This window comes from Mesoplodon mirus, assembly GCF_964341445.2.
Source record: "Mesoplodon mirus genome assembly, chromosome: 16".
NCBI classification, from domain to species: domain Eukaryota; kingdom Metazoa; phylum Chordata; class Mammalia; order Artiodactyla; family Ziphiidae; genus Mesoplodon; species Mesoplodon mirus.
Genome location: NC_138992.1, coordinates 15,779,308 through 15,788,133, shown reverse-complemented (window position 1 = coordinate 15,788,133; position 8,826 = coordinate 15,779,308).

The following is an 8,826-nucleotide window of genomic DNA, read 5'->3' as shown; positions in this document are numbered from 1 at the left end:
ACCCCTATCACCATTGAGGACCCGGGGTCTGGGGCCCCAGGTTGTAAACCACCACTTCAATTGATAGGCTCTGGAATACTTTTTTTTTTTTTTTTGCGGTACGCGGGCCTCTCACTGTTGTGGCCTCTCCCGTTGCGGAGCACAGGCTCCGGACGCGCAGGCTCAGCGGCCATGGCTCACGGGCTCAGCCGCTCCGCGGCATGTGGGATCTTCCCGGACCGGGGCACGAGCCCGCGTCCCCTGCATCGGCAGGCGGACTCTCAACCACTGCGCCACCAGGGAAGCCCCCTGGAATACTTTTTTTTAAAAGAGAAGAGTAAACTGATAAAAGAGAAGAGCGCTCTGTAACTGTTAAATACATCTTACAGACCTAGGAAATGCCAGGTGTTAGGGAGTAAACGGAAATTCTGTAAGCGTCTAAAATGGCATGGATGGTGATAAAAGTGATAAAAGTTGATTTCTATAGATTTGTATCTATAAAAATCTGAATTTAGGTAGAGGGGTGTGATTGAGTTCCCCCAGGCAAGGTAGCTATCACCTCCTCGAGGCAGCCCGCCTTCCTCTTTCCTGTAATTTCCCCATGCTTCTATCCACTGTGGCATTAATCACACCGTGGACTGTTGGAGATTGGAGACTGTGCCTTTTTCACTCTTGTAAACTCAGCCCCCAGACAGGGCTTGGCCCAGAGCAGCTCAATCAATGCCTGTTGCATGGATAGAAATGGCAGAAGGAGCAGACAGGAGCACTTCTCAGTTGTAAGTCACGTGTTCATGTCCTCTCTCTGAGTGGGGGAGGGGAGAACATTTATTGAGCATCTATGATGAACTAGGTTGTGCTATGGGCAACCTATTAGCTTTATTTTAATTAATCCTCACAATCTCTCTCTCTCTCTGAATTAGACGTTATTATTTCCATTCAAAGAGCTGAAGGCTCTGGTGCTTTGCTGGTTGCTCAGAAGAGCCTGTGGGGCTGGGAGGTGACAGGGAAGCCAAATAGACATAGATGCGTAGTCTACAGGCTTTACAACCACTGGGGTCTTTGCCTTGGCCTTGGCTGGGAGGCCCTGAGCACATCACTCTTAGGGGTGCTTCCAGGGATAGGACTGTTCTCACTGTACTTAGCAATTGCAGTCCTCCACGCCCCTCTCAATTTCCACTTCTGCCTCTCAAAGGCACTCCCCTGCAGAACACCAAAATATCATCTTTGACTTTAATCAAAGGTGGGAAGACTGGTTGTCTTCAGAGCATTTCGGGAATTGCCCAGAAATACAGACCTTCTGTGAGGCAAGAGGGAGCCAGAGGAAGTTCTTATCCAGCCTTCAAGGATGGGTGTCTGAGGTTAGCACTTTCCTCCCTGGCCCAGAGCAGATGTTGGAGGTGCTTTGAAAAAGCCTGACACCTTTCAAACTACGCACCCCTTAGCTAGGCAATCAAAGCCATCTACAACCTGTTGCCAACCTAACCAATACTGTTTCATTATTATTATTTTAGTGTTTTAGTTTTTACAACTTTATTGAGGTATAATTGAGGAACAATAAACTTCACACATTGAAAGTGACGAGTTTATATAAGTATACACCTGTGAAACCTTCCCAAAGTCAAGGTGATGAACACGTGGATCATCCCTGAAAATTTATCCCCGCCCGCCTCTTCCCCATCCGCTTAACTGAATCCTTGCTCTACACCCAGGCTGGTCCTACCCAGATTCCACCTCCCAGATTCTTCTCCCTGAGTCTTTCCCTCATCCTGCAACCCTCCCTGCTTACCAGGTTCCGGCTCACCATTTCCTTTGTCAGGAAAGCCCTTCCCAGCGCCCTCCATCTGGCTGACTCCCTGGAAGCCTTTTCTGATCCCCTAGTCTGGGCTACATGGCCCCTATCTGGGTTCACGTAGCGCCACATGCTTTCCTCTAACAGGGCACTTCTCATCCCGGATACCTCTTGTCCAAGCTCGCTTTTTGGCCCTTGCTCACTTGTCCATCACCTGCAGGAGACCGTGAGCTCGTTCTACGCAGGGACTGGGTCATTCTCTCTCTGTGTAGCACCGAGCAGTGTCTGGCACCCAGTAGGCCCTCACTCCATGTTTGTTGAATGGATTAATCATTAGCTGTTTGCACAGAATTCTCTCCCCTGTACACTGTCCCCTCGTCCTCTAGGGAAACACTTGGTCCACAGTATTCACTTCTGCATTCTGTGCGCCACCCAATATATTGTTGAGGGCCTGCTCTGTGCCAGGGGCTGAGGATACCTCCCATGGTCCCTGCTCTCAAAGAACCTAAATTAAAGTGGGGAAGACAGGTGATAAACATGTAAGCAAGCAAATTATTTAATCACAGGTTGTGGCAAAGTGCTAGGATAGAGAATAACAGGGCTTAGCAGGTGTAAAACATCTTCCATGATGAAATCACATCTCTTCCTCTCCTTTTCTTACCCAAGCAGTTTACCCCTGACCTCCCTTTCTCAGTTTCTATGGATATTTGTAAATATTGCTTTTCCTCCTTTTCCATCTCTTTTGGTTTCTTTTGAGCAAAGCATACCCTTCCATTACTGTTATGAATTCCAGCCCACTAATTCTCAAGTATTTATTAATTTATATTACCGTATTAAGCTTGCTCATTTATTTCCCATATTCTGTAAATTTTTATAGTAGGTACATTCATTGAGTCAACTAAAATTTATTGAGGACCTGCTATAAGCAAGGACTGTTTTAAGAGTGGAGGATACAGTGATAAATAAGACAGATGAGATCCTTGCTCTCATGGAACTTCAGTTGTAGTGGGCAAATAATAAACAAGGAAGTAAACGAACAACGTAGTTTTAGACCATGTTAAGCGCTACAAAGGAAATTTGAGGGACGATGTATAAGGGACTCCTTCATGTAGCATGGCCAGGGATGGTGCCTCTGAAGAGCTGAGCCTGGAGTGAAGAGAAGGAGCTGGCCAAGAGGACATCTGGAGCAAGAGTATCTGAAAAACCGCAAAGCAAGAATGAGGAGTGGGACGTGAGCCACGGTGCCAAGGCCAGGTGAGCGTGCAGGAGAGCTTGCTGTGTGGCCTGAGACAGGAGAGTGGGTAGCCAGGCAGGGAGCAAATCGTGTGCACAACACGTGTTTATTGAAAGAACGAATGATCTAATGATCCCAGACTTCAAGTACTGCATCTTACTAGCTTCTTGGCTGTATTTTTTTTTTCAGTTTTAAAATTTTTAAATTTGTTTCAAAGTTAAACCCAAGACACATTGACTTCATAGGAAATCCACTGAGAAATGTTTTTCTAGGCTGAACACCTCTTTCCCTTTAGTCTCCCCCAACAGAGCATGTACATGTTACTTTCATTTTATAATCACTGCTGTCCTACCACTATACCAAGATCATCTAAACTGTGTAGTATTCTGAATGTTCTTAGTTATACCATAAGTTCACTAATTGCAAAAGATTTTCTGGGATAACCTGTCACTTGAATTCTTTGGTTACTTTTGAAGATGAAGTCCAAAGAACTGTTAAATGATTCTCCTTTTTGGGGGTGGGTGGTATTTTATAGGCATTAGCAACTAGCACCTGGGGCTGTGCTGATCCCATCTGGCATCACTGGGAGACAACCTATAAAACTGAAGAATCATTTGATGCAGCAGCCAACTAAGTGACTCAAAACTGAAGGTTAAATTTAAAGAGAAAACTAATTTAGAGAAAAAAAGGTAATCCTAGAGGAACTCATTCTAAGCAATCAATCATTATGTGTGTGTGTGTGTGTGTAAGGCACAACCAGATCGGTTCAGTGCAGCCTGGTAGGTCCCAGATGACACTCCTTTTCGGGAGACAGTGGTCTGGGGGAGAAGAATCTGGCAAGTGGCCAGCACCAGTAAGCTTCTTGGCTGTATTTTATTGTATTTACCGTGTCTGGTGCCCATGATGTCGCATTATTTTCCCATCATTCCCTCGGTTGTCATATGATCTGACTCTGTAGCTGAATTTTGGCCTCTTTCCTCTTTCCCTCTACAAAACTCAATTTCATGCCCTTTTATTCAGGTCAGCAACTCTTGAGCCAAATGAAATTTTCTCAGGACTTGTGTGGAGTGTACTGTCTCTTGCTGAGATCATTTCATTCCAGTATCACAGGCTGTTGCCCCAAAGACAAACACTGCCTGCCAACACCAGCTATGTGCACAACCAGCCGGCATTGCTTTTTTCTCTCCTGGCTCCCAAACTTGCAATCTTCAGTGCAATTTGATGAACATTTACTGAGCAACAATTTTGTGAAGACAAGGCTAGGCACTAGAGGCAGTGGTTAAGGGTGAGAGCTCTGGAGACAGTTCAGGTTTGATGCCTCCAACACTTACTAGGTATGTGAATTTGAACCTTTCTGAGGCTTGCTTTCCTTATCTATACCGTGGGGGTAATAATAATATCTACCTCATGGATCATCCATGGGGATTGAAGTAAATCATGTAACTCTCAATCCAGTGCTTGACACACAGTGTTCAATAAATGTTAGCTTAAAAAAATTTTTTTAAATGTGGTTTCTGCCTTCAAAGTGCTATAAGCTAGTGAAATAGATGTACATACAGAGTCAACCAGGACCTGCTGGGTAGATGTGGGGGGAGCAGTCAGTATTGACTAGAGCAGGAAGGGAATGAGGGAGGCCTCAAGGGGACAGCAACTGTGGTGGTGACGTCAGAAGAACAAGCCAGACAGAAGGAATAGCATAAATGTATTATTTCAGTCAAAGCAGCTGTGTACCTGTGTAAAAAACAGTTAATGAACAAGGGCCTGAATATAATACAAGATCGAAAGTAATGAATCCCTTAAGAGAAATATAAAGTGCAAAGGAAGTCTAGGAGAAAGAGAGCTTAATTCCACTAAGGTACTTTGTATTTCAAGATAGTCTTCAACAAATGGTGCTGGAATAACTGGACATCCACAGGCAAAAAAAAAAAAAAAAGAATCTAGACATACATCTTACACCCTTCACAAAAAGTAACACAAAATGGATCATAGATCTAAATGTAAAATGCAAAACTATTAAACTCCTAGAAAATAACATGGGGAAAACCAAGATGACCTTCAGTATGGCAATGGCTTTTTAGATACAACACCAAAAGCATGATCCATGAAAGAAATAATTGATAAACTGGACTCCATTAAAATTAAAAACTTCTGCTCTGTGAAAGACAGTTTCAAAAGGATGAGAAGACAAGGCATAACCTGGGTGAAAATATTTGCGAAAGGCAAATCTGATAAAGGACTGTTATCCAGGGACTTCCCCGGTGGCACAGTGGTTGAGAATCCACCAGCTAATGCAGGGGGGGCACGGGTTCGATTCCTGGTCTGGGAAGATCCCGTATGCTGCGGAGCAACTAAGCCCATGTGCCACAACTACTGAGCCTGCGCTCTAGAGCGTGCAAGCCACAACTACCGAGCCCACAAAACTAGAGCCCGTGCTCTGCAACAAGAGAAGCCACTGCAACAAGAAGCCTGTGCACCACACTGAAGAGTAGCCCCCGCTCGCCGCAACTAGAGAAAGCCTGCATGCAGCAAGGAAGACCCAATGCAGCCAAAAAATAAACAGAATTTTTTTTAAAAAAGGACAGTTATCCAACATATAGGAAGAACTCCTAAAACTCAGTAAGAAAACAAACAATCTGATTAAAAAGCAGGGCAAAGACCTTAACAGAAATCTCACCTAGGAAGATATACAGATGGCAACTAAGCACATGAAAAGATGCTCAACACCATATGTCATCAAGGAAATGTAAATTAAAACAACAGTGAGATACCGCTACATACCTATTAGAATGGCCCAAATCCAGGATGTTGACAACACCAAATGCTGATGAGAATGTGGAGCTACAGAACTCTCATTCATTGCTGGTGGGAATGCAAAATGGTATAACCACTTTGGAGGATAGTTTGGCAGTCTCTTACAAAACTAAACATACTTCTACCATATGTCATAAAGACATTACAAGAAGAGATACGTATAGACCAATATCCCTTATGAATATAAGTGTGAAAATCCTCAACAAAATACTAGCATACATAATACAACAGCATATCAAAAGTATGGCACACCATAACCAAGTGGGATTTATCCTAGGAATATGAGTGACTCAGCAAAAGAAAATGAATCAATGTACTACATCATGTTAACAGAACGAAGGGGAAAAAAAGTAAGCTCAGGGCTTCCCTGGTGGTGCAGCAGTTAAGAATCCACCTGCCAATGCAGGGGACACGGGTTCGATCCCTGGTCCAGGAAGATCCCACATGCTGCAGAGCAACTAAGCCTGTGTGCCACAACTACTGAGCCTGTGCTCTAGAGCCCGCAAGCCACAACTACTGAGCCCACGTGCCACAACTACTTAAGCCTGCATGCCTAGAGCCTGTGCTCCACAACAAGAGAAGCCACCGCAGTGAGAAGCCCGCGCACTGCAACAAAGAGTAGCCCCCACTCATCACAGCTAGAGAAAGCCCGCGTGCAGCAACTAAGACCCAATGCAGCCAAAAATAAATGAATAAATTTAATTTTTTTTTAAAAAGTAAGCTCATTTCAATCGATGCAGAAAAGGCATTTGACAAAAGCCAAAACTCTTTCATGATAAAACCTCTTAGAGGGCTTCCCTGGTGGTGCGGTGGTTAAGAATCTGCCTGCTGGGCTTCCCTGGTGGCGCCGCCTGCCAATGCAGGAGACATGGGTTCGAGCCCTGGTCCAGGAAGATGCCACATGCCACCGAGCTACTAAGCCTGTGCGCCACAACTACTGAGCCTGCGCTCTAGAGCCTACGAGCCACAACTACTGAAGCCCGTGCGTCTAGAGCCCGTGCTCTGCAACAAGAGAAGCCACCACAATGAGAAGCCCACGCACTGCAACAAAGAGTAGCCCCTGCTCGCCGCAACTAGAGAAAGGCCGCGTGCAGCAACGAAGACCCAGCACAGCCAAAAAATAAATAAATAAAATAAATAAATTAAAAAAAAAACCTCTTAGAAAACTAGGAGTAGAACTTCCTCAACATGATAAACAGCATTTAATAAAAACCCACAGAGAACATCATATTTGATGGTGAAACTGAAAGCTTTCTTTTATGATCAAGAACAAGACAAGGATGCCCTCTTTCACTATTGCTATTCAACACAGTACTAGAAGTTCTAGCCAGAACCATTAGACAAGAAAAAGAATAATAGGCATCCAAATTGGAAAGGAGTAAAACAACATCTATTTATGGATGACATGATCCTATATATAGAAAATTCTAAAGAATCCACAAGAAATCTACTAAGGCTGATAAACAAGTTCAGAGAAGTTGCAGGTTACAAGATCAACAAACAAAAATTTGTTGTGTTTCTATACACCAGCAATGAACAATCTGAAAAGGAAATTAAGAAAGCAACTCCAATTAACAATAACATCCTAAAAGAATAAAATACCTATGAATAAATGTAACCAAGGAGGTGAAAGAAAGACTTGTATACTGAAAACTACAAAACATTGCTGAAAGAAATTAAATAAGACCTAAATAAATGGAAAAACATCTTGTGTTCATATATAGGAATACTTAATACTGTCAAGATGTTAGTACTACCCAAAGCAATCTAAAGATTCAACATAATTCCTTCCATAATTCATAATTCAAACTTCCAACAACTTTTTTTGCATAAATGTAAAAACCAACCCTCAAATTCATATGGAATTGCTAGGGACCCCAAATAGACAAAACAGTCTTGAAAAACAAGAAAGCTGAAGGACTCGTACTCCTGATTTGAAAATGCACTACAAACCTAAAATAGTCAAAACAGTGTGCTACTGGCATAAGGCTAGACATATGGACCAATGGAGTGGAACTGAGAGCCCAGAAATAAACCTTTACATATATGGCCAATTGGTTTTTGACAAGGGCGCCAGGTCCATTCAAAGGGGAAAAGATAGGTGCCTCAACAGATGGTGCTGGGATAACTGGATTGCCACATACTAAAGAATGAAGTTGGACCCCTACCTCACAGCATATACAAAAATTTACTCAAACTGGATTAACCTAAATATTAGAGCTACAACCATAAAATCTTAGAAGAAAATATAGGGGTCAATCTTCATGACCTTGGATTTGGCAATGGATTCTTAGATATGACATCAAAAGCATGAGCAACAACAAAGAAAAATAAACTGGACTTCACCAAAATTAAAACTGTGTGTGCATCAATTTTTTTGTGTGCACTATCAATAAAGTGAAAAAGACAACCCACAGAAGGGGATAAAGTACAGTCAATTCTCATTACTTACAGTAGTTATGTTCTATAAAGTCACCACGAATACTGAACAGATGCTCCTAGGGTTAAGGATCCTGGGATCTGGACTTCCCTGGTAGTGCAGTGGTTAAGAATCCACCTGCCAACGCAGGGGATATGGGTTCAAGCCCTGGTCGGAGAAGATCCCACATGCCGTGGGGCAACTTAAGCCTGTGCGCCACAACTACTGAGCCTGCGCTCTAGAACCCATGAACCACAACTACTGAACCCGCATGCCACAGCTTCTGAAGCCCATGTGCCTAGAGCCTGTGCTCCGCAACAAGAGAAGCCGCCACAATGAGAAGCCCACGCACCACTACCAAGAGTAGCCCCCCGCAACTAGAGAAAGTCCAGCAGCAACGAAGACCCAACGCAGCCATAAATTAATAAATAAATAAATTAATTAACTAACTAATTAATTAATTTAAAAAGACCCTGGGATCTTCTGGTCATAAGTTTCATCAATCAGTCAATACATAACCTTGCTTTATGTGTTTTTGCTTAAAGACACCTTATTTTATATTGATATATACTGTTTACTCATTAACTTTGAATT